This window comes from Monodelphis domestica, chromosome 4, assembly GCF_027887165.1.
Source record: "Monodelphis domestica isolate mMonDom1 chromosome 4, mMonDom1.pri, whole genome shotgun sequence".
Lineage (NCBI taxonomy): Eukaryota > Metazoa > Chordata > Mammalia > Didelphimorphia > Didelphidae > Monodelphis > Monodelphis domestica.
This window is the reverse complement of record NC_077230.1, coordinates 71,424,573-71,452,426: the sequence shown is the minus strand read 5'-3', so window position 1 is coordinate 71,452,426 and position 27,854 is coordinate 71,424,573.

The following is a 27,854-nucleotide window of genomic DNA, read 5'->3' as shown; positions in this document are numbered from 1 at the left end:
GATATATGTCCTCAGGCAAATTATTTAGCTTGTCTAGGACTATTTTCTTAATGTGTGAAATGTTTTCAGAGGTTTGGCCTACCTGATCTTTGATACATTCCAAATCTAATATAGTATAATTCTATTTTCAGTTCCAGTATTCTATTTTCAGTTCTAGTAGCTTCTTTTCCTCTTTCCTTTCCTTTCCTTTCCTTTCCTTTCCTTTCCTTTCCTTTCCTTTCCTTTCCTTTCCTTTCCTTTCCTTTCCTTTCCTTTCCTTTCCTTTCCTTTCCTTTCCTTTCCTTTCCTTTCCTTTCCTTTCCTTTCCTTTCCTTTCCTTCCTTCCTTCCTTCCTTCCTTCCTTCCTTCCTTCCTTCCTTCCTTCCTTCCTTCCTTCCTTCCTTCCTTCCTTCCTTCCTTCCTTCCTTTCTTCATTTCATAGTATTATTTTAAAAATACCCTTACCTTCTGTCTTAGAATAGATACTAATATCATTCCCAAGGCAAAAGAATGATAAAGGCTGGGCAATTGGAGCAAAGTGAATTGCCTAGGGTCACCCAGCTAGGAAGTATCTGGAACCTAGGACCTCCTGTCTGAAGGTGTGACTGCCCACTGAGCCATCTAGCTGTCCCCTTGGTATCAATTCTTAGAAGAGTGAAAAAGACTAGGCAATCAGGTTAAGTTACTTGCCTAGAGTCTCACAACTAGGAATTGTCTGAGATCAGGTTTGAACCTACATCCTCCCTACTTCAGGCCTGGTGCTATATCTACTGTGCTGCCTAGCTACTCCTACAATACTTCTTTCAACTTAAGCGATCATTGAATCCTTCATTTCTTTGGAGGACCTCTATTCTCCATCCTTCATTTTAGGAGAAAAAAACCCAGATATTTTAAAAAAGAAATTACTTGCTCAAGGTCATTCATCAAGCTGATGGCCAAACTGGAATTAGGCCCCAAGTCAATTGAAGTCCCAGTTCTGTACTGTTTCTAATATCAATAGATCTGATATAACAGTACTCTACGGAATATTATTTTACAATATCATTAACAGAATATAACCAAAGTCTTCTTTAACCAGTAAACATATCTGCTCTTAAACTGAATAAATAAGACATGAACCTCATTTAGAGGACAATCCCATTTACAAAATTGTAAAGAGGATGAAACCCTTTATTAGCTCACAAAACAACAAAATAAAAAGAACACGGCCACCACCACCAATAAAACTTTTGAAAAGAAAATGAGACTGTGGAGCTAATCAACTCTCCCAAGCCCAGCTAATGCAAATTTTCCCAATAGTGTGTTAGGGGTGACGTTAAAGTCCCCTTCAGACTTTTTCTTAGTTATCATTACATGTGGAAGGGATTTGGATAAGTAGGTAGCAAAGAACCTGCTGCCTGGGCTCAGCTGTGCCTCTGTCTTTTCTCCTTTCCACTCATTTACTTTGGAGAATTGGGAGAAGTTTTAGATTGGAAAAATGGGAAACAGTCTGGTAGTTTTTCATCAAATCATCATTAGATGTATCTAACATTTTTTGAGAGATTTCAATGAGGAGGAGGAGGAGGAGGCAAAGGGATGCTCACCATGAGAGGGAATAAAATTGGTCATGGAGACCTCAAGCCTGATGACCTGGAAGTTTAATTCAAAGAAAAGAATAAATATAAAGACATTATCTATCTGGAATGATCCTGCCTTTTGTCCTAAAAAGCTTGGTGCTTGGGGATAAGAATCTCTTGTTGGAGATTCATACATCTGCATGTGGAAGGAATGGTGCTATGGCACTAACAGCTTAATACTATTCCTAGTCAGTCCAAGGAAAAGTTGGGTGCTTATGTAAAAGAACTGGCTTTCAACTAAGAGAGCATGGGAGTGCCCACTTGTCTTATGGGAGATGGGGCCATCTAGGTGGCTCAGTGGATTGAGAGTCAGGTCTAGAGATGGGAGGTAGTGAGTTCAGCTTAGTCTCCATTGCCTAGCCCTTAGCACTCTTCTGCCTTGCAACCAATACATGGTATTGATTCTAAGACAGAAAGTAAGGGTTTTAATAAAAGAGAGGTAGGTAATACTTTTCATCTAAATTATAGGCTGGGCACATATCAGTCAATTAAACTATCCAGCAGAGAATACACAAAGAGTAAACAAGTTTGTGTTAGAAACTAGGGTTTCACTATATGTGAATTTCTCTTTCTGTGTCATCTATCCATCTATCTATCTATCTATCTATCTATCTATCTATCTATCTATCTATCTATCTATCTATCTAATCTAACTATGTGTCTATCTCTCTGTCCATCTTTCTATGTATTTATCTTTAATTAATTCATAGCAGCTCTTTTTGTGGTAGCAAAAAATTAGAAACTGAAGGGATGCCCATCTATTGGGATATGACTGAACAAGTTGTGGTATATGATTATGATACTATACGAAATGAGGGGGCAGCTGGGTAACTCAGTGGACTGAGAGTCAGACCTAGAGATGGGAGGTCCTAGGTTCAAATCTGACCACAGACACTTCCTAGCTGTGTGACCCTGGGCAAGTCACTTGGCCCCACTTGCCTAGCCCTTACCACTCTTCTGCCTTGGAACCAATATTACAGTATTGATTCCAAGGTGGAAGGTAAGGATTTTAATAAAAAAAAAGAAATTAATGAGCAGGATGATTCCAGAAAAACATGGGAAAACTTGGATGAATTGATGCAAAATGAATTAAGCAGAAACATGGAACATTATAAATAGTAAGAGCAATATTGTAACCACAATCAACTGGGAAAGAGATAGCTTTTCTGATCAATATAATGATCCATGTGACCTCCAAAGGACTCCAGATGAAAAATAAAAAAGATAGAATTGATGAACTCTGAGTGCAGAATAAAACATTTCCCTATTGTTTTTCTTATTTGTTTTTCTTTTATAACTTGGTTAATGAAATATCTTTTATATGACTTCATATAATGGACATTATATTTATTGTCTTCTTAATGGGTAAGGGAAAGTGTTAAGAAGGGAAAAAAATGGAAATAAACATTTAAAAAAAAAGAAAAGAAACTAGAGATCCAGAGCAGCATCTGGTAGGGACTGTGTGTCTACTGGAGACTTGTTGGAGTGATACAAAACACCAAAAGTCATTAGCATCCCTGAAGTTTCAGATTTTCCATTCATTTGTGTGTTCTGGCCACATGTATTACCACCATGTGTACAAGCTGGCTACATGTGTTCTTTATGTATGTAGCCTTCCTTTTTTCTTACTGATTGTTGTTGTTCAGTCATTCCAGTCATGTCCAACTCTTTGAAACCCCATTTGGGGTTTTCTTGGTAAAGACAGTGGAGTGGTTTGCCATTTCCTTACCTAGTTCGTGTTATGGATGAGGAAACAGAGGCAGAGTTAAGTGACTTGTCCAGGATCACAAAGCTAGTAACTGTCTGAGGCTGAAGTGAACTCAGAGTCTTTCTGAATCCAGGCCAGCATTGGGCCATTTAGCTGCTATCAATCAATCAATCAAGAATGGTCTATTAATTCACCCATCAGGATCTGGACAACTAAGTACCTTGCTAGGTGACAGTGATAAAAATGACAAAAAAAACAGTCACTGCCCTTTATGGATCTTATTTTGTCAAGGGAGCCAATATATTAATTATAGAGGAATGCACAAAATAGAATCCTGTGTGATTTGAGAGAATATGGAACTAGCAGCAACAGACATCAGAAAATGCTCTCTATATAGTGACACATAAGATAAGTCTGGAAGGAGACTAGAGATTCTAATAGGGAGGAAGGGGGTGAGGAAGTTCATTCCAGACATGGGGGACAGTGAGCACAAAGACATGGAGATGAATGGAATATGTGTGAGGAAGACTACGTAAGCTAGCATGGTTAGATCACTGAGTGTGTGGAATAGAATAATGTGTAAGAAGATTGGTGTGTGTGTGTGTGTGAGAGAGAGAGAGACAATGAGAAAGAAAAAAAGTGAGAGAGAATGAGAAAGAAAGAATGAGAGAGAAGGAAAAAGAGAGAGAAAAAGGAGAGAGAGAATGAGAAAGAAAGAATGAAAGAGAAGAAAAAGAGAGAAAAAAGGAGAGAATGAGAAAGAAAGAATGAGAGAGAAGGAAAAAGAGAGAGAAAAAAGGAGAGAGAATGAGAAAGAATGAAAGAGGGAGAGAGAGAAAAAAGAGAGAGAAAGACAGACAGAGACAGAGACAGAGAGAGAGTGAAAGTGTGTGTGAGTGTATGTGTTGGGAGGAACAATCAGTGCAAAGCCATGGAGATAAGAAATTAAATGCTATTATGATGGTGAATAAGAAGGCCAATATGACAGCATAAAAAATATGAAGAAGAATAATGTATATAAAGTCTAAAAAAGATATGTTGGAGCTAAATTATGAAGGGAATTCAATGTCCAACAATGGAATTTAGATTTAATCTTCCAGCCAATAAGAAACCACCTGAATTTATTGAAAAAGCGAGTTAACATGGTCAGACAAGCCCTTCAGGAAAATCAGCCTATGATTGCTGATGATGCAGTTGAGGTGGGGAGGGCCTTGATGCAGGGAGGCCAATGAGGAGGCTATTGTCATAGTTTACATGAGTAATACTAAGAGCCTGAAATAGGATGGTGACTGTGTGGGTGGATGAAAGGGGAGAGATTCATGAAGTTTGAAATAATAAGAATCAGTAGAAACAAATTAGATATAAGGGACTGAAAAATCACCAAACCCTGCTGGAAAGGCACAGAACCCCAGAGTAATATAATTTGGCCAATAATCAGAGTTGAGAATTACATGGCTAGCATTTTTGCTGAGGCAGCCTTACTCCTTTCAGCATTGGTTTACTTATTGTTGTAATATTGCTTATTATACATGTGTAAATATTGTTCCTATTAAGCTAATTGTCCCTTGTAATGCTCTGCTAATGTCATGTTTCCACAGAATAAATTAATGTTGCTAGATAGGAATGCCTGTACGCAACACCATTTCTCTTGCTTTGTATATGTCTGAAAAATACATTAATAACACAAGCTACCTGACAGTTCTTACATAATGTTGTATGGACATACATCTGGACAGTAAACAGGAGCTGTAACCAAGAAATGAAATCACAAAAGTAAACAGCCAGAAGATGGAAGGGAGGGTCAGGGTGGGAATAGTACTTCTAGTGATATTTGAGGTACATATTTATCACAGTGGATGGAGCACTGACCTGGAATCAGGATGATAGGAATTTAAATGCAGCCTCAGATGCTTACTAGCTATGTGACCCCGAACAAAACATGTAACCTCTATTTGCCTCAGTTTCCTCATCTGTAAAATGATAATAATAATACCTGGTCCTGCTCATTTCACTTTGTATCCCTTCTCATAAATCTTTCCAAGTTGTGTGTGTGTGTGTGTGTGATCATATTGCTATTTTTTGTTCACAATAGTATTCTATCACAACTTGTTCATCCCTTCTCCAAAAGAGATGGACATCTCTTCAGTTTCCAGTTCTTTGCCACCACAAAAAAAGAGCTGCTATAACTATTTTACACCATATAGGTTCTTTTCCTTTTTCCCTGATCACTTTAGGAAATAATCCTAATGATGGTATTGCTGGGTCAAAAGATATGTACAGTTTTATAACTCTTTGGGTATAATTACATATTTTTCTTCAAAATGGTTGGATTAATACAGTTTCACCAATAATGTATTAGTGTCTCTATTTTTCTACATCCCTTTCAATAGTTGTCATTTTGTCCTTTTATAATTTTAGTCAATATGACAGGCATGTACCACCTATATCATAATACCCATCTTCTTGGGGAGGGGTCAGAAGGGAAAAACAAAGATGAGGTAGGGATTTTGGGATATAGCTGATGTGAGAGTTTGTTCCTCTTGGGTAAGCATATTTGTGATATTTATTACATATTCATAACAATTAATATGCATTATATTGTTATACTATTACATTATTACATTATATTATATTATATTATATTATATTATATTATATTATATTATATTATATTATATTATATTATATTATATTATATTATATTATATTATATTATATTATATTATATTATATTATATTATATTATATTATATTATATTATATTATATTATATTATATTATATTATATTATATTATATTATATTATATTATATCATATTATATCATGTTATATCATATTATATCATATTATATTATATCATATTATATCATATTATATTATTGCGATACAGCAAGGCACTGTGGAGTGCTTAGGGTGTGTTGGAGCACAAAAGACAACACGGCCATCCAATGCAGCTGAGGAAGTCTCCAGGTGTAACGACTTTTCATGCCATTGGACCCAGGCTTCCAACGCTGAGAGAGCGGGACTGTCTCTGTGCATCGACTCTTCCACTTAAATCTTCATGTACAGGTGTCTTTGTGCACAAAAACACACAAAGACAATAGTCATCCTCGGTTACCGAGAGACTACTACTACTACTACTATAATATGATGTATATAAACTAAACATATATAGCATGTGATATATTATGCATAGTAAAGTATATAATATTATAATATAACTATATATGTGTGTGTGTGTGTGTGTGTGTGTGAATCCTACCTCAAAAGAAAAGTATATTGTAAGAGGGATTTGTTAGAGTTCATGAAGTCATTCAAATCCAAATGTAAAACCCAGTGGAACTGCATGTTGGCTATGGGAGGGGGGATGGGAGGAGAGGGGGGAAAGAACAGGAATCATATAAGCCTGAAAACATTTTTTTAATTAATCAATAAAATAAAATGTAAAATAAAAATAAAATAAAATCCAAGCTCTGAAAAAATAAAGCAACTTGCAAATTAAAAAAAGAAAGGTAACATGGACAGCTAGGTGCCTCAGTGGATAAAGAGATAGGCTTAGAGACAAGAGGTCCTGGGTTACAATGTGACTTCAGATATTTCCTAGCTGTATGCTCCTGGCCAAGTCACTTATTCCCAGTTGCCTAGCTCTTATTGCTTTTTCTGCCATGGAACCAATAAATAGTATTGATTCTAAGATGGAAGGTAAGGGTTAAACAAAACTAATAATAATAGCACCTACCTTCCAGAGTTGTAAAGATCCAGTGAGATAATAATTGTAAAGCTCTTATCACAGCGTCTGACACTATATAGTAAGTTCTATGTAAAAGTTAGCCTACTTATTAATATATTCACATGTATGTGTAAATAGGTAAATATTTATAGACATATATCCATAAATGAATATAAACATCTTCTAATCTATCAGTCTGTCTCTCTAAACACCACAACTTGCCTGCTGACACCTCTGCTAATCACCTACACGTGCATTGCTGGTAAACTCACCAGACATTTATTCGTATCCAGAGGTAGAGGCTCGGAGAGGCTCGGAGGGGGAGACATGGACCATCCACCTCCTTCCACAAGTCTTGGTGTGGGAGCAGCAGCCAATGAAGGCAACAAAGGATTGTTGAAGCATCTCCTTCAGACATGGAGACAGTGAAGGATTCCAGAGAGTAGGAAGGGAACTGGGATATGGCGTTTGGTGAGCATTGGGACCCATTATTGATTATGGTAAAGTATGAGTAGAAGATATCTTATTTGTAGTGTAGAAAGCATTTCCCCCCAGAAATCAAAAGGGATTAAAATGTGGGACAAACAGACTGAAAGGGATGGTCTGGCTCTGGTGCCACTGGTGCTGGTCTTTGGGCTTTTCCCCTTGTGGTCTCATCATGGGGCCATTGATGATGTGGTACCATAGCCAGTCTCACAGTACTTAGCTGAGTTTTCTCAATTTGAGCTTGCTCCTGATTCGGGCTCCCAGAAGCAGGGAGTTTTCAATGGAGTGGGATGCCTCAGACAACCTAAAGCCTGTAGCCCTTAATCACATCATGATAACTTTTATGATTATTATTACTAGACCAAGCAGCATACACCAGAATAAACTTCTTAGAGTAATTTACTCTTCGGGAGAACGTTGGCTGATTTGTGAAAGCCAAATTAATCCTTTAAGACTTTGAAGATGATGGCATAAATGACAAGGTCTATGAGTCCAAAGGTACCATTGCAGCCCCAAAAAGCTAACAACATTCCCTAAACTCATGTAGCTTGGAAGTCAGTAGTCTGAGAATAGACAGGAACAAGCTTCATACATAAATACTACATTGATTTGAATTTATCATTGGTCATCAGTTTAAAACTTCTTTGAAGCTAGTTCTTCCTTTCTCCAAGGCCAGGCTGTGGTGTATAACAGTCTTCACTGTAGTATTATGCAAGAGGTCCCAAAGGGGTCGTTTTATGGTTATAGCTTCATGAAAATAATTTAAAGCTATTACAATAATAGCTAACATTCACACAACAGTGTAAGGTTTGTAAACAGCTTTATAAATATTGTCTAATTTGGTTATTTGTTTTTTATTTTAGGCACTGGTAAAAAGCAAGGCTAGAGAGCTCCCTTTATTCAACCATTACGATATCTGTGAGAAAGTTGGAGGGAGCAACCAATCATCCCAATCCAGTTTTTATTTTCATTTTTAAAATTGAGAATATTTTTCTACAATTACATGATTCATGATCCTCCTCCCCACACTCTTTCTTCCCCACTCCCAAATCTGACAAGGAGTTCCACTGGGTTATACGTGTTTCATTGTTCCCAATCCAGTTTTATTGGAAGAATCCATGATATAGTGAATATCAGGTTGACTTTGGAATTGAGTCAAGTTCTACCTCTGATACATAGTGGTCCTGAGCAAATATTGAGTCTTTCATTGACTTGCATCTCTAAGACTCAGAGCTAATCCACATGAGTAGAAGTTTATGGGGTTTTTTAATCAGCACCTCATTATATCAATGCAGTCACAAGTCTTATGCAATCTAGTTTTGTAGCCATTCGTAGGGCTTAATTAAAACAATTTTCCATGTCCCTTTGTATCATTTTCCTCAGTTATAAAATAATGGAATTGGATTACATGATCTCTGAAGGTTCTTTCCAGTTTGAAAATACTTTTTATCATTCTATGATCTAGAGCTGGACTAGATTTTAGAACTCACATCACCACCATTTTGCAGGTAAATAAACTGAGACCCAGAGGTTATTGTGTATCAGAGGTTAAGTGACTTTCTCAAGGTCACACAAAAAGTAAATAGAGAAAATGGATTTCAAACTCAAATTCTATGATTCCATATTCAATTTTCTTTCTAGTGTACCATTCTTTTCCAGTTGTAAATCCTGGTTTTGGAAAGATGCAGAGAAAGAGTGAAGGTCTCTAGATTGTGCACATTTGTAGGTAATTTGATGACAACTGAAGAAATCTCACATTCCTGACCTGAGACATAAAGGATAGTATCATCCTTCTGGTGTTTTGTTCTTTAATAGATTTACACACATATCCCTAGCAACTCTTAAAACTACCAATTCTGGAAATTCCACTAAGACACAAACCTTTCAGAATTAAAAGAAAAAGCAAAATAGCAACTTCTCTCTTAAAATCAATACTGTGGGGGGCAGCTGGGTAGCTCAGTGGATTGAGAACCAGACCTAGAGATGGGAGGTCCTAGGTTCAAATCTGGCCTCAGCCACTTCCCAGCTGTGTGACCCTCGGCAAGTCACTTGACCCCCATTGCCTAGCCCTTACCACTCTTCTGCCTTGGAGCCAATACACAGTATTGACTCCAAGATGGAAGGTAAGGGTTTAAAAAAAATCAATACTGTGTATATCATTTATAAGGCTGAAGAGTAGTAAGGGCTAAGTAATGGGAGTTAGGTGACTTTCCCAGGGTCACACAACTGGGAAGTGGCTGAGGTCAAATTTGAACCCAGGATCTTCCATCTCTAAACCTGGTTCTCAATCCACTGAGCCACCTAGCTATCCCTCAGAATTTTAAATATTAAAATAATTATAAAATTTTCATGTCTAAAAGTTTTTTTAGAAAATATTAACAATATTTCCTTTTATAAAATAAAATTTACAAATATTTATAAAATGAAATAAAATTAACCATCCTTGATAGAATTAAAATGCTTCTTTCACACGCAGAGGTGTGATTAATGACTGATTATTGCTAAGAGGGATGATAGCTCACAAAATCCCCCAGGGAGGGAATTTATGAATACAAAATTTCCAGGGCTTTTTTTTTAAACCTTGCCTTCTGTCTTGGATATTGTTTCCAAGGCAGAATAATGGTAAAGGCAATGGCAATGGGGGTTAAGTGACTTTCCCAGGGTCACCCAGCTGGGAAGTGTCTGAGTCCAGATTTGAACCTAGGACCTCTCATCTCTAGACCTGGTTCTCAATCCACTGAGCTACCCAGCTGCCTCCTCCCAGGGCTTTTAAAGTCCATTTACAAACAATTCTTTTTTTATATCAAACAGACACTTCTTCATTTAAGTTCTTCACTGTTCTTCCAAGTCATCAAATAGAAGTTTTTTTTCTTGCTTCACAATCTTAAATATGTTACCTTGGAATAATAATACTGGATCCATTAATGGCTGGCTTCTTCCCTTTCCTTTTTCGACCTGTCTTCTGTAATCTTGAAATGTTGCTTTCAAACATATCCACTCTAACCACATGCAGACTCGAATCACCGTTGCTTACTAATGTCTTCTGAGCTCTTGCAAAGTAAATCTGACATCACTGAGTAAAGCTAATCTATATTTTGTAATTGTATGAAAATCAAAGCATCTTTGCTACTTACTGGAAATGCAGGAGTGAAAAGTTGAATGATTAGCTAGCCTAAGTTCTTGGTTAGGCATCAGTGGATGGTTTCATTTTCCTGTTAATTATTCACTAACCAAAAGAATCAGCAAGACACAAAAATATAGGCAGCTTTAGCCACAGAAAAAATGAGACATACCTTTGAAGGGCAAGATAAGATTGTTGTTCAGTCTTTTCAGTCATGTCTGACTCTTGGTGACCCCATTTCTGGTTTTCTTCACAATGATACTATAATGTTTTGCCATTTCCTTCTCCAGTTCATTTTACAGATGAAGAAACTGAGGCACACAGAGTCAATGACTTGCTTAGGATCACACAGTTAGTAGATGTTTGAGGTTGTATTTGAATTCAGGTCTTTCTGATTTCAGGTCTGGAGTTCTCACCACTGCTGGTATGTGTGTTAATTGAAGAATATTCCCCAGAAATTAATTTGTCAATCTTTGAGAAAGCAGCTTCAGTAGAGCTGTGAAAACTGAAATAAGCCTGAGAAGGCTTAAATACAAAGAGGGCAGTAAGGAAATTGTTGTTATTCAGTTATTTTGATTGTGCACCACTCTTCATGACTCCATATAGGCTTTTCTTGGCAAAGATACTGGAATGGTTTGCTATTTCCTTCTCCATCTCTTTCCAGATGAGGAAACTGAGACAAACAGGTTTAAATGACTTACTCAGGATCATACAGCTAGTAAGTATCTGAAGATATATTGATCTCAATTTTTCCTGACTTCAGTAGTAGTAGCCTTAGTAAGATAACTAAAGAGCTTAAAGTCCTTTATTTGTGTTGCCAGTAAATATATCACAGGTACAAAATAAGACTATTGCATTGTCTGATAATGGAAGAAGTCATCAGTGAAACTGGGAATTAATTCAAGGTTCCTCAGCTATTGGCTATGTTAATCATTCAATTGACAAGCATTTATTAAGCACTTAGTATATGCCAGAGAATACAAATACAAAGAATGAAAGTGAAGTGTATGGAAGAAGCAGAGAATTATTCTAGATTATCATAAATACAGGGTGTTTCAGAAAACTTGGTGCAGTTTTAAGTCCTTAAGGCTGTTAGAGCTTAAAATTGTGCCAAGATTTTTGAGTCAGTCTTTGGTGGTTTTTTCCCTCTCTTGCCACCATCACCAGAGAAAATCTCCAAGTAAGTATAAAAAGCAGCATTATACATACAATGACGTAGTAAAAGGAGAACTGGGTTTCTGAGTTGGAGGATTTGAGACTGAGTCCTCTGCTACTTAGGAGCTGTCAAAGAATCTGAGACTTAATTTCTTCATCTATAATGTGGCAATAATCATACTTGCACTATCCTCCCTGTGACTACTTTGTGAAGATAAAAGAAATAATGGATGCGAAGATCTCAGTAAACTATGAAGTGCTACATTAATGAGAGTTATTGAGATGATACATGCAAATTACTTTGCAAATCTTCAAGTGGGATATAAGCATCAGCTAATATGATTATCTCATCCTCATCTTTTTGGTATTATTCTCTGGTAACAGTTCTGGGACAAAGCACTAACTTATTATTCTTTTATGTTTAATGAGCTGAGGACCATTGAGGAGGTGGATAAAGTGATGACTTTTTGTAATTTAGTAAAAGTATTAAAAATAAAAGCTCATCATTTGTAGGCTCATGGAAAGCATCCTCTATGCAACTCTTATGGTATGCAGGATAATGGGAGGCTATATACCACAAACTATTTCCACATGGTTTTGATTTCATCTGCTATGTCTCAATATTTTGCAGACTTTTTAGGTTTTGAAAGGCAGGACTGCCTTGAAGAGGGTACATCCTGAGTCCCTATATTAAAAATGATCGGGGTTTAAGTTACTCCATGTTGGGAGAACTCATGTTGGTACTATAAAGAGAAGATGGTCTTATTTTGAGTTGTACCCATATCTATAGCAGGTCTCCAAGATGTAAAATGTCTGCAATCTTGGGCCATCAGTAAGGGAAGTTAGAAAGCCAAATAGCCTACTTGGGGAAAGGATTGCCTCTTGGAGTTGAATTGTTTGACTTGTTTGTCTACTTGATACTTATTTTATTGTTTCTCTTTGGTTCAATGCCAGGTGAAGCAGCTGACTTCAGTTTAGGGACCTAGTAATATGTAAAATATACTAGAATCACAGTGGTGGGGAGGGAGAGTGGTTAAAGACATGTTCACACTATGAGGGGGCATACTTGCTTTATAATGGAAAAAATAGATTCAAAGCATCCACTTCAACTTACTTTCATTCCAGGACATAAAGTAGAATGGTGGAAGGAATTTCTGGAAATACTTGAGTTTGTTTTCTCTGTCTCTCTCAACTGCATATGGCTTAATAAATTAAATAGGTGTGTAATGTAATTCCACGATTATGCTATTTGTAACTCAGTTGGAAGGACATATAACTCAACAAAATTTATATTGGTGGGATTATAATGCTAAAATAATCAACACTATTAACGTTTAAAAAATATCTTTGCTTCTAAGGATCTTTATCTTTCTTCAAGATTTAGTTCAGGAGTAGTACTTGTCATAGAGAATTTCTTGATCCTTCTCCATTCCTGCTTTCTTCACCAAATGACCTCATATTGACTTTTCTATGGATATATTATATCCTCCAATGAGCAATGGGCCCTCTGAGGACAAGGATAGTTTTGTTGCTTTTAGTACAGTGCCTCATACATATAATAGGGAGTAGACCTGTGACTGCTTTGGTATAAGATGCTCCCAGATGAGAAAACTCCTGCTACCATTGTGCACTGACACTCACTCTGCAATCTATAATAAATGCTGAAATGAATATGAAATTAAATCATTAACTAAGACATCATGGCAGAGAAGAATAATGGCTTTGAATTCAGATGAATTGGATTCAAATCCTACCTCTGATACTTCTACACCTGTCTGACTTTGGGCAAATTGCTTACCTTCTTTGAACTTCGAGTTCTTTGTCTCTCAAATTAAGATGTTGGACAAGGTGGCTTCTGAGGTTCCTTATGGCTTTTGATCAGTGATCCAAGTTATGAACATTTGAACTTTACATTGGTAGAGGAAGTTACTCATAAAAGAAAATCATAGATCTTTTGAAGCATTGGAAGATCTCTTAAGCCATTTTTAATCAGTAATAAATCTTCACTTGTATGTGTTAGAGCATCTTGTGCTTATCTGTGAACTATTTAACATTTCCGTCAGTGACATAAAAGGATTCATGACATGCCTATCACATTGACCAACAACATAAAGCTGTGAGGAATAGTTAATATATTGAATGAATCAGTATCTAAAAAAATCTTAACAGGCTAGAAAGAGCTATGAACCGAATCTAATAAGATGAAATTGAATAGGGACAGATGTAAAGTACTCCACTTGGTTTCAAAAAATCAAATTCATTGGGATAGATTTGGGGAAGTAGTATACCTTTGTTTCCCTGAGCAATAAATTTAACAACTATTTTCCTGTTTGTAAAATAAGGGGATCAGGCAAAATGTCTCTATAAATCCCTTCAAGTTTTGGCTCTATGATCTTATCATTCCTATAATTCTATGATCTATGGATTTTACTGACATTCAAGATCAATATAGGTCAGCAATATAATATGACAGCCAATAGAGCCAGTGCATTCTTGGGTTACATTAAGGGAAACATGGATAGATTCAAGAAAAATGGGGATGATAGTTGCCTTGTACTCTTCTCCATAGGAACACTACAGAAATATTGTTTTCAGTTCTGGGCACCACAGTTTTAAGGACTTTGATAAGCTGGAGACTATTCAGAGAAGGGAAATCAGTAAGGTGAAGAACCTTTTTTCTACATCACATGAGGATCAGTTGAAGGAAGAGAAGAAATAAGGAAATGGAAAAAAGAATAAAGATAAATAAGAAAATAAGACTCAGGTAGAGCATGATTGCTGTCTTTTAGTATTTGAAAGACTCATATGGAAGAAAGGTTATTCTTGATCTGTTGGTTTCAGAAGGAATAATCAAGAGAAGGGAGTGAAAATTGCTGGAAGGGAAATTTAGGCTTGATGTCAGGAAAATCTTCCTAATAATAAGAGTTGTCCAGATGTAGAATGGGCCGACTTTGGATTTGCTGGGTTCTACTACTTCAAGGTCTTCAAGGATGGTTGACTACTTGTCAAGTATGCTATAGTTTAGCATGGGTTGGTATCAGAAAATCCATCAGAATCCTATTAACACTAAAATTTTTTGATCCTTTGATCTGCCCTCATTTAGCCTTGAAGACCATGAGTCCCTTTGTCTTGCATTTGTAGTTGAAATCTCTTATATATTCTCTTGTATATTTTTTATACCATTAACTTCTGCTTTTGCAGAAGAAGTGGCAAATGTTAGACATTTGGGATTAAGTGATTTGCCCAGCGCCACACAGCTGAGACCCTCTGAGGCCAGATTTGAATCTAGATCCTCTTGTCTTTAGGCCTGACCCTCTACCCAATGAACTATCTAACTGTCCCTATATATTTTGTTAACCCCAATTATAATGTAAGTTCCTTAAGACCAAGTACTGTATTGCTTCTCAATATGTATCCCTAGTGCTTAGTTTGTTGCTTTGAGCATAGCATTTAATAAAGGCATTCATTGCCATTCATTCATATTCAATGAATATGCTAGCATTTCATTCATATAAATAATATTGGGGGTCAATACCCTTTTATGAGTTGACAAAAAAAACAAAATACAAGTTTAAGGATAGCTGAGGATGGCTAACTCAAGAATTGTTTTTACCAGTGACATAAGCACTTCATATAGCAATTAGTTTGAGACAAGCATCCTCCCTAAGGAAACAGGCAATTGTTTCATTTCTCATCATATAAGTAAGAGCTCATACCCAAGGAAGCAAGTGATAGAGATTATAAACTGTATTTAGGAATAACTCTTAATAGGCTTTTTTGGACAGATTATCATATCTATTGAAGTGTTACTATAGTTATCAAATTCTATGGAGGAAAAATGATATTAAAAATCTAACACAAGAGAGAAATTCATTAGGGTTGATTTTACAGTTCTACAAAGTATATTCTATATATATATAGATACATATATAGTTAAAGGTCTTTTTTTCCCTTTCAATGCTTTGCATTGTTGTGGCAGTAACTCAGTAACTTGGTTGACTGATTTCTTTGTCTTTGAGGAATAAATACTGCCTGTATTTTTGTTAGAGGATTCTTATTCTAAAAGTGACAGTCAGACTTGCACATTACTGGAGATATTTGAAATGTTCTTTTCAAAGTATTTTTCCTCCAATATCTGTGATTATGAAAGTGGTTCTTAATGTGTATACCACTATATTAAGTGAATATTTAAATATTTATGAACATGAAAATTGCTTATTTTAACTTAGAAGAAAACTACATTTATTTTGCTTAGCAAAGTAGCTTGGAAGTTTATGAGAGGTAGAAATTAAAAGAAAACCACTTTGGGTGAATGGCCCTATTTGCTCAAAACTGTTTTAATTGGCATATAATATGGTACAGTGGAACCTAGATACTCTGAGAGCCAACACTGCCTTCAACTGAAGTTGTCACAGGCAAATATTGATGTTTACTACCAATATGATCATGGGGCAAAACCCTTGACCATGTGGGGCCTCAGTTTCCTCATTTTAAAATGAGAGCATTTTACTAGATGACCTCTAAGTTTCCTTGGACTGTGAGCTAATCAACTACTTTTCAAAATATTAAAAAGAATATTTTAACCCAATTTTTCTATGTGAAGAGGTCAAAGGATACTTTCCTTTCCTGTATGTGAGATGAGGTCATAGAGAGGTGGAGGTATCTGAAAGGCAGTATGATGCATTAGATTTGAAATCAGGAAAATTAGAATTAGTAGCTGGAGGTGACTTTATAGGCTAGGTAATTCAAACCTCTCATTTTACTGATGAGGAAACTGAGGCTTAGATGTAAAGTTATTTGACAAAGGTCACACAGGTGGTAAGAAGCAGATCCCTTCTAAATCCAACATTTTGTCCACTCTACCAATATGGCAAACTCTCTTGACTCAGACACTTTGTGTGACACTGGGCAAGTCACTTGACCTCTATATATCAATTTTGTCACTCATAAAGGAACAGGATTGGACTAGATGGTCTCTAGGATTGTTAGGATCTATGATCATATGAACTCTCAACCACTCCCTGCTATGAATGGGTGTTTTTGCTTAGATGTTGTGAAAGGTCTAGAAATTCCTAGGAGAGGTGCTTTAAAATTCCTAGCTTCCTTTCAGACAGCTTGGTATGCTATCTTCGGCCCACCAGTCATCTGCTGTCACTCATACCACCTGCTCTTGATTCATACTACAGTTCTTGGGGCCATCTTGCTTTCTATCTGCCCCCTACTTCCTTGTGGGTGGTGATGACAGTCAACTATGAGTGCTAAGAGGATGATGCCATCCTCAGCTTGTGATACTCTCTGCCACCCTTCCTTATTCTACTCATCAGTCTGTCAAACAGGTCTCCATTTAGCAATTTCCCATTAAGGGAGCCCCAGGAATAATTATGGGGCATAAACATGTTTTGCCTCTTTCCACCAGTGTTCCCAAGTGGCTCAGTTGTCAGTCCACATCAGATTAGCCCACCATGGTTTCAATTGGCTATTATATTACCCTAAACTGCCTAATGGTGATTGACAACTCAGCCAGCCAGTGACAAGAGAGACAGGTTTTCCAAATCCCTCTTCTCTCTGTTAAATTCAACACAAGAAAGTCAGGACAGCATCAGAAGAAGGGAAATATTTGCTGTGCTACTCTGAGAACATTGACAGGACAGTTGACACTACAAAATCCTCAGATTGCTACTTATGGGCTCTTTCTCCATCATATAAACAACTTGGGGTGGAGGGAGGATTCAGATAAGAGGATATTGTTCAGCTCTGATCCTGGCAACCTGAAATGACACAAGACCTAAGGCTATTACACATTTGTTTCATTACTGTCATACAATCCAGACACATCATCAGTATTGCTTTTAACCATTCATTCAATAAAAAGAATAAAATGCTGATTGTGCACAAAACATCCTATTGGTCCCTGAGGGAGATACAAAGATTAATAAGACAAAAAGAATAGACTAAGAGCAAAAGAATAGTCTAAGTCATCCTATTAAATTTTGACCCCAACAATTGTTATTGTAGTTTAGTTGTAATTTACAGCCTCACAAAAACTGTTTAGAATGACACTTAATTGTGTCTTGTTTGCCTGGGAATGAAAACCCCAGAATGACACAGGAAATATCTTCCAAATTCAATGGATTTTTAGTGATAGAAAGCACAGTTTTCTGGGAAAGAGCAATTCTGCATTTCTTGAGGTGCTCCATGTTTTACTCCGCTTAAGATAACTTTAAAAAATTATATGTCCTTCATGCCCAGATAGCATGGTAATATGTAGTCATATCTTTATAGTAGAGGAAATATACTTTCAATGTTTCCCTCTGTGTGTGTGTGTGTGTGTGTGTGTGTGTGTGTGTGTGTGTGTGTGTGTATCCTGCAAACTCCCAGCCTTGCTTTGAATTCTTTGTCCGAACAAACTCTTTTTTTCTAGCTATGCCTCTTCTGATAGAATATTTCTTTTGATTTTTGTTTGTTTATGATTGCCAAGATGATCTCTTTTGTTTCTTGACTTTCATACTGACCTATACAATGTCTGAAAACACCAGGATGCCCAGCTTGAATGAAGCAGTTCACTTTTAATGATACTAAAGGGCTAGACAGAAAGGGAGCCAGTTACTTTGTGGCAAAGACACGTCACAAAGTTAGCATTAGGTTGTGAAAGGGATTATTCTGGGAAATATTATTTAGAAGAGTTGTAAAATTAGGCAAGGAATGTGGATGTTTGGTTAGGAATTGGATTTTAGAGATTTTACTGAAGTATTTGACAACAATGGGCAAGATGGAGAGACAATATGGGAAAAATGGACCAAGTGAAATTAAAACTGGTTGATTAAGTAGACCCAAAGAGAATTCAACGATCAGAATTAATTTGGAAGGAAGTCTCTAGTTCAGCACCCTGGAACACTGTCCTTGGATCTGTACTCTTTAACATGGCTTCTCAGGGCTTCCCTACTTGACTGTCTGGCTTCCCATCTGGTCCTGAATCCTGGCTCTAAGGTTACTGTGGCTTGATTCTGTAGAAATCCCACCAACTGCAACTAGAACTGAAAATGACAAACAAAACAACCAAAACCAAAACTCCAAGCCTCGCTGAATTTAAAATTTTGGTTATAGGGAATTCTCAAATGAGGAGACTCCTAGTAATGATATAAATTGATACTCTCTCAGCAACTTATATATACATATAAGTATATATATATATAAGTATATATAAAAGTATATATATATATATATATACTTTTACATACCTGTTGTGTATTTGTTGAAATGAAAATGAATTGCAACCATCCACTGAAGCAGAATAGCTAAGGTTCTGAAATCAGAGCACCTGGGTTCAAAACCCTTCTCTGATGCTTGCAATATTGGTGACCTTGGAACAAGATCCTGAGTTTTGGCTTCCTCATCCTTAAAATAAAGGGTTCCAATTAGACTGCTTCTCGGTGATCTGATGGACCTCTGAATTCAGGCTCTGTCATCAACTGAGGGTTGTAACTGAATGTCTATTACCATACCCCAGGTTCTTTAAAATAGGAACCACAGTAGAGAAGTTATTTGCATTTTTTATTCCTTTCTATTTACATTGTTGAAACCTTTATATGAGTTGTTTTCTTGGTTTCACTTCTTTCATTCTATATCATTTCATGTAAGTTTCCCCATGCTTCTCTATTTCTCACATTCATAATGTCTTACATTATAGTAATTCTCCATTACGTTTATATTCCACAATTTGTTTAGCCATTTCCAAATTGACGAGCATAAACTTTACTTTCAATTTCTTTTGCTAATAAAAGGACCTACTATAAACATTTTTGTGCATATGAGATCTTTCTTTTTTAATCAGGGACCTCTTTAGAGGTATGTGCTTGTCAGTGGAACTTCTGGGTCAAAGATTATAGACATTTTAGTTGTTTTCCTCACATATTTCCAAATTGATTTCTAGAATGTTTCACCAGTTCACATCTATTTCAATAGGATATGAATGTGCTTATTTTTCTAAAACTCCTCTAGTATTGATTATCTCTATCTTTTTGTCATCTTTGCCAATTTTCTGGATATAAGATGAATACTCAAAGTTGTATTGATGTGTGTTCCTCTTATTGATGATTTGGAACATTCTTTCATAGGATATTTTGAAGTTTATGATTTTCTTTTAGAGAACTGTTGGTTCACAAAATTTTCAAACTTAAAGGGTAATTAAGGCAAAATTAAATGGTGAGATCCCAGGATTTGGGATAGTTCCCCTTCACTTTTCATATAGCCCAATCAAATTGATTTTATTAATGTTTCTCACTTAAGGCATTACATTTTTCATCTTCTTGCTTTGTAACACTTTACCTAAAACGTGCTTTTTCTTCATATCTACGTCTTAGAGTCCACTGTCTCCTTTAAGAGTTTACTAAGGAGCCATTTTCTATGTGAGACCTTTCCTGATCTCTCTTGCCTCTTTTGTGGCTTGTTCCAACACCTTGGACCCATTTTGAATAGGTTTAAATGTTTATATGGTGATAGAATAAGACCTCTCTTAATAAAATATAAGCTCCTTGAGGGAAGGAGCTTTGGTTTACCTTTACCTTTGCATTTTGTTTTCAGGGCCTAAATAAATGCTTGTTGATTAGTTAATTGAGTACAAGCTTCAAGGCTGCCTGGAGCCCAGTGAAAATTCTAGATATCAGGATAGCTATGTGCTATAGTGGACAGAGCATGAGTCCTGGAGTCAGGAGGACCTATGCTCAAATCTGACCTCAGATATTTCCTAGCTGTGTGACTCTGGACAAGTCATTTAACCCCAACCACCTAACCCTTGCTTCTTTTTTGTCTTAGAAACAATAATGACAGAAGGTAAGGGTTAAAAGAGAGAGAGAGAAAAGTCTAGGTATTCCAGCAATGACTATCAAACACTAGTTTCCTGCCTCTAACAAAACCAGGAAAAAAAGATGGTTTCTTCTAATATATCTAAAGAGGTCAAGAGGAGGAAAGAAGTAACAAAACCTCTAAGACTTCCATCACATTCTCTGCTATCCTATATAGAAACATACAAGGTTAGGTCAGCTATTTTCACGTTATTTGGTGGTTTACCTGAATAATAGTACCAATCAACCACAGCCATTCAAAGAAACATATTCTTTGGCTTAGGGGATTATTTCACCTGGAAAGGTGTTATTAGCTGTCTAATATGGTGGCAGGTATTAGCTTGTCTAACAAATATATTAGAACCTACCATCAGAGAAAAGCAGGCTCTGGAAGAATTGAGACAAATGTTTTGATAGGGAAAGAGAGGTGGAGGTAGGGGAAATATCTAAAGCTGAAGATTCAGGCAAAGAGGAGAGATGAAGAAGGAGCAGGGGAGCAACATGGTTTTAGTTTTCAACTTAGAGCACTGTCACAAATGCTAGGGAGGACTGGAGAAAGGACGGATGAATAGTGGTGGTGAAAAGAAATCTTATCTACTTGATATTTTTGCTCTGTGGTAGCTCTTAGGATATGCAAAAGATAAAAGCTGAAAAGGACTTTTATTCTATTTAAATAATTTTTTATTAATGTGTTTTTTCCCAGGCTAATTCTGGTTAAGAATCATGGTGATATGGAGATGACCCAGAGAGTGCAGCTGCAGACTACTGGATAGGGCAGTGGACTGAGAATAACCAAGACCTGGATTCACATCCTGCCTGTGACATTTACTAGCTATGTGACACTGGACAAATCACTTAATCTCTCTGGATCTCACTTACTCATTTGTAAAAAAAAAATTTTGCCTTTTAATCTATGATTCTTTGATCTTTGATCCCATACCAGCCCCACCAACACTTGCAAGTTTAAAAGCCGTACTTCTTTTTTAACATAGGTTTTATTCTTCAAAGGACTCATAAATTAAGAGATTATTTTTTAATTTTTTAAGTTAGTTTTTTTAGTTAAGTTCACTGAAAAAGTGATCATAACATCTATTTTAGAACCTTATTTGTTAATATATCTTCATATTATCAAGAAAAGTTAGACAATTTGGAGAATAGTCCCTATAGACAGTCAAATGCAAGGGAGACAATAAAAGGACTATAAAGAACTTTTAAAAACCAAGTTGTTGAACTTACTGATATTTCCAATGATGATATATAAACTTAAAAAGAAACCTTACCTTCTTCTTAGAGTCAATACTAAGTGTTAGTTTCAAGGCAGAAAAATTGAAAGGGTTAGGCAAGTTGGGTTAAGTGACTTACCTAGGGTCATATAACTAGGAAGTATCTGAGATCACATTTGAATCTAGGCTCTTCCATTTCCAGATCTGGCTCTTTTATCCGTTGAACCACCCAGCTGCCCCTTGATATTAAACTTTTTAAGCAATAAAATACATGCAATTTATTGTGACTTTCATTTTGTGTTAGAGATATTTTAAAAAATATATTAAATGAGAAAAAAAAAACATTCTTCATTGTTAACACACTTTGTTGACATAGTACATACTGATGGAAAGAAAAACTTCCCTATTTGAATATCAACTCATAGTGAGTAGAGATGTTATATAAATTTTGTACTTGTATCTCCAGCACCTAGTTTAGTGCTTGGAACTTAGCAAACATTTAATATATATATATATATATATATATATATATATTTACAGATATTGACAGAGACAGTTGGTCTTAAAGTCTCAAAGGACTGGATTTAATTCCTAACATTTATTTTTATGTGACACTGGGCATGTTTCTGAAACCTTAAGCATTCTAGACAATTTTCTAAAAATTATTTTTAAATAAAAGAACTGATCTGGATTTTATCTTTAAATTGAAATTTATTTATTTATTTATTACATTAAAATATCCATGTAGCTCCCTCCCTCCCTTTCCCCATTAAAGAAGGCTTCATTTGACAAAAATATATATGTATATAGAAACCTAAGTTTTCCTTGTTCCTATTTATCAATTTTTTCTCTGGAGGTGGACACACATAAACCATATGTCAAACAATATTTCTGTTGCTATAATAATATTTTTTTCTTCTTACTTCACTTCATAATTTCATGTTGATTTTTCCATATTTTTAAGAAAATTAACATTCTTGTCATTCTTATGATGCAATAATATGCTGATCTGGATTGGAGGAAAACATTTCCTTTCCCAGCAAGTTTCTTATACTAATAAAGTTGTTGGTCAACTCCCATCTACTCAATTATAGTAAGAATATAAAGATCAATATGATTAGTTTCCTCCTTAGTCTCTGAACAGGAAGCTTATGTTTAGAGTTGGTTGTTCAGTCATGCCCAACTCTTCACAACTCGGGTTTTCTTGGCAAAGATCCTGGAGTGGTTGGTCGTTTCCTTCTTCTAACTCATTTCATTTATTTATTTATTTAGGCAATATTTATATATTTGTTTATTTATTTTTTTTATGTATTTAGAATATTTTTCCATGGTTACAAGATTCGTGTTCTTCCCCTCCCCTCTTCCTGCCCCACTCCCAAAGCTTATAAGAAATTCCACTGGGTTATAAGTATGTCATTTCAAAACCTATTTCCATATTATTCATATTTGTAATAGTGTTCTTCTAAAACTCCAATCATATATCAATTGAACCTCATAATCAATATCATCAATATCATAATCAATATAACCAATCCTATGTTTTTCTTCTGTGTTTCTGCTCCCATAGTTCTTTCTGTGGATGTGGATAGTGTTCTTTCTCAAAAGTCCCTCTGGATTGTCGTGGACCTTTGCATTTCTATTGGTAAAGTAGTCCATTATATTCGATTTTGCCACAATGTTTCAGTGTCTGTGTACAGCGTTCTCTTGGTTCTGTTCATTTCATTCTGCATTTCTTCCAGTTCACATGGAATTCCTCCAGTTTGTCATTCTTTTCCACACAATAGTATTCCGTCATCATCAGATACCACAATTTGTTCAGCCAGTCCCAAACTGAGAAACACCCACTCATTTTCCAATTTTTTGCCAATATAAAAAGTGCAGCAATAAATACTTTTGTACAAATATTTTTCCTTATTATCTCAATAGCAGTATGAAAAAATTTCTAAATACTTCCTGATTAGAAAGATGCAAATCGAAATAGTTCTGAGTATCACCTCACACCTAGCAGATTGGCTAACACGACAGCAAAGGAAAGTAATGAATGCTGGAGGGTGTGTGGCAAAGTTGGGATATTAATGCATTGCTGGTGGAGTTGTGAATTGATCCAACCATTCTGGAAGGCAATTTGAAATTATGCCCAAAAGGCCTTAAAAGAATGCATATCATTTGATCCAGCCATAGCACTGGTTTATATTCCAGGTTATTTTATAGATGTGGTATGGAGGCCAACAGGGTTAAGTGATTTGTCCAGTAAATAATTGAGTCCAGATTTGTACTCATGAAGTTGAGTCTTCCAATGATTCCAAGCCCAGTTCTTTGTCCATTGCACCACTTTACTGCCTCTTATGTTTAGAGTACCAATAGCTCAATTAATGTACTATGATTCTTAGTATCTTCTGAACCTTTCTTTCTCATTATGGGAAGGGGGATGCACGTAACTCTGGTTGTTTGTAGGGTTTTTTTTGTTTGTTTTGTTTCATTCTTGTCATGTCCAAATAATTCACTGCTGACTGTCAAACCAAATGATGATGAATTTTTGCATACTTAGCTAGGTTGGCTATATATAGCTAGGCTGTACAACATCATTTGTTGCCAGAACTGTCCTTGAATCCTTTCCAGCATACTTGAATCTTCCAAAGTTCCTGTTCTACTGTGATAGACTTCAAGAACCCATACTTCCATGTCAGAATGAACAAATGAGATAGGACTTGGTGTGGAGCTTAGGTCATAAATGCTAATTTAAAAATATATCAATAGTTTACATTTTTATTAACAGGACAAAGACACAAGAGTACTTCTCAGTTTTTTTCCCAAATTTTGAATCAGGTGGAAAACATACCTAACAATTCTAAGTCCTTCTAGTTATTTCAATACAAAACTTTAGCTTTCCTGAGGAAAAATGAAAAGATTCTTTATTGTTGGCAAGTTCCTCCAAATGCACCTATTCACATATTATAGCAAACTTGTTTTATTTAGCCCTGGAATATTGTAACTTCTTATTGAGAGTTATTGTAGTTATAAAAAAGGTAGTCTAATTGGCTACATTCATAACATGAAGTAGATGAAAAATAATCATAACCAAACTATGGCATGTAGTTGGACAGCTCAAGTTAGTTCATCTACCTTTCTAATCACTCCAGTATTTTTTTCCTTAGTTCTCTTTCTGAAGTTTAAATTCAGCAAGGGTCTCTCCTTGGTCTTCTCTTCTCTCAACATTTTTTTAGCATTTTCATTTACTTCTATAGTTTCAAGTATTACTTTTATCCAGAACACAGTTGATATCTATTTATCTTTCTTTGTCTATCAAAACATCTCTGTATCTCTCTCTCTCTCTCTCTCTCTCTCTCTCTCTCTCTCTCTCTCTCTCTCTCTCTCTCTCTCTCTCTCTCTCTGTTTCTCTCTCTCTTTCTTTCTCTCTCTCTCTCAGGGTGTAACCTCTGTACATGCTGGGTGAGAGTGGACACCAAAGTATATGAACAGCCTTGAAGGGGGTTCATCAAGCCCTCATATTAGAAGTGCTAGCCATCAATGAATACCTTATATGGTGTTGTACTAAACGGTTTCTGAAGTTCCTTCTTGCTCTTGATCTATAATCCTGTGATGTTAACTTCTCTAAACTGCTGAAAGCCAGTTGCAAATCATTGCAAAATTTGCTGATGATTCTGGCTATATTAAACAGTAGTGCAGATTATCTGGGGTATGGAAAATTCACATTTTCTAGAGAGATTTCAGGAAGCAACATTTTATCTACCATGTGCTACATCAAGGGCATTCAAGTTTCATGGCTTAGAGTCTCCATTAGCCCTTTTTCAAACCATCAAGTTCATTTCTGGCATTCTTGAATCATTACCCTCAAACTAGGCATCATCTTCCTACCAGTGATGCCTATAATAATGCATATTTCAGGCTGGTTACAAGAGTGGGTAGTGAGGTTGGGTAGAATGTTAGGATGTTTAACTTTCGATGAGGTTTTTAGAAACCAAACTTTTAGAGCTTCCATGGTTTTCACAGATGACTCAAGGAGGAGAAATATAAGCAAATAAATTCTTTTTTTTCAAGTACTCAGTTTGATGAGCCTTGCTTTTTAGTTTACTGTTATATCTTGGAATCCACAACTCATTTCTGCTTTGGGTATTTTTTTTAGGAATGTGGAGGCTAGGAGACCCTCTTTCTTATGTATAAATTTGTCATGATCAATAGTCTAATATTCATGGGCTATTTATTAAAAACAAAACAACCCTTTCCCCCTCTGCCCATTATTTCTAATCTCTATTTTTGAAGAAAAGAGTTAGAGAGAAAGAGAAAGAGAAAAACTGGGACAGGAGATGATAGGAGAATGAATATTTGGTGTATTCTTTACTTATGAATACTCAGAATACTCTTCTAACTCACATCTATTATAAAGCAATTCATTTATGCAAGGACTAGGAAAAATTCTCAGGTCCTTTTCTTTGCTATTTATAGGGGCAAGGGATAGAAGCCTTATTCTTATGGAATTCTTCATACATTTTTTTTTTTAAACCCTTACCTTCTGTCTTGGAGTCAATACTGTGTATTGGCTCCAAGGCAGAAAGAGTGGTAAGGGCTAGGCAATGGGGGTCAAGTGACTTGCCCAGGGTCACACAACTGGGAAGTGTCTGAGGCCAGATTTGAACCTAGGACCTCCCGTCTCTAGGCCTGGCTCTCAATCCACTGAGCTACCCAGCTGCCCCCTTCATACATTTTTTTAATATGATTGTAACAATTTCTTCCTTGAATACCGAAGATCTGAGAAAAGACACTGGGGATATATCATAAATTTAATTTGACTGAAGCAAACATTACAAGGACAGACAGATAGACAGACAGACACACACACACACACACACACACACACACACACACACTTACGCTGGTTCTTTGTTCCCCAACCAGGGAATACGTTCATATTTACTGTATTGATAATTAGCCAGATCACATTAAATCAAGAATACCCACTTTATTTGTAAATATGCCCAATATCTCAAGTCTTTACCTTTCTTTATTTTTTTTTTACTCAGTATAGGCTCTACAAAATAATTCTTTTCTGCAACTCCTTTCAAGAAATCAACTTTGCTTCTCTCCTTCATGGTTGAAATCAGTTTTGGAAATGCTTTTCTTTTCTAAAAAAAGAGTTGATAGAATATTTATCCTTTCTTGAAAACATAATACAGAATATGCAGAGGCCATGTATTATATAATATTATGATTGTTATGCTATATGTATTTATAGTTAAATTTTCTGTTGTAATTCAGAATTATAAAGGAATTGTAAACAGTATATATATCATATCACTCTAAATTGGCCATTAGGCTGTATTTGATGTTATAAAGGACATTTAAAAGAGTCCTTTTTCAGGGGAAACTGGGTTGCTCAGTGGATTGAGAGCTGGGTCCTAGGTTCGAATTTGGCCTCAGACACTTCCCAGCTGTGTGATTGTGGGCAAGTCACTTGACCCCCATTGCCTAGCCCTTACCACTCTTCTGCCTTGGAATCAATAAACAGTATTATTCAATAATCAATAAACATTAAATAAATCAATAAACAAGACAAAAGGTAAGGGTTTTTAAAAAAAAGTATTCTTTTTCCCATATTGGTTGGAATATCTTCACTGGATACCAAAACATTATAATCAATTAGTTCTAAGCATTATGTTATTACATTTGTAAATCATTTGACAAGAAGAAAATGAAGAATATTCAATTGCATTTTTAAAATGGCTTTCTTCCCCTTTAGCACTGTAAAGATCTGTTGTAATTTGGGGATGACAAACATTTAAATTTTTATTCAAGCTCTAGATTTTTATTAAAAATTTTGGTTTAGTTTAAGGATGTATGATTTTATTCATTAGGGGAATTCTCTCCACCAACAGAGATCACAACATATGTCATTTATAATTTCAGAGAATTACATGGCCTTTATTGAAGTTAAATTATTTCTCCATGGTTACATAGTGAATACAAGAGTTGATATTTT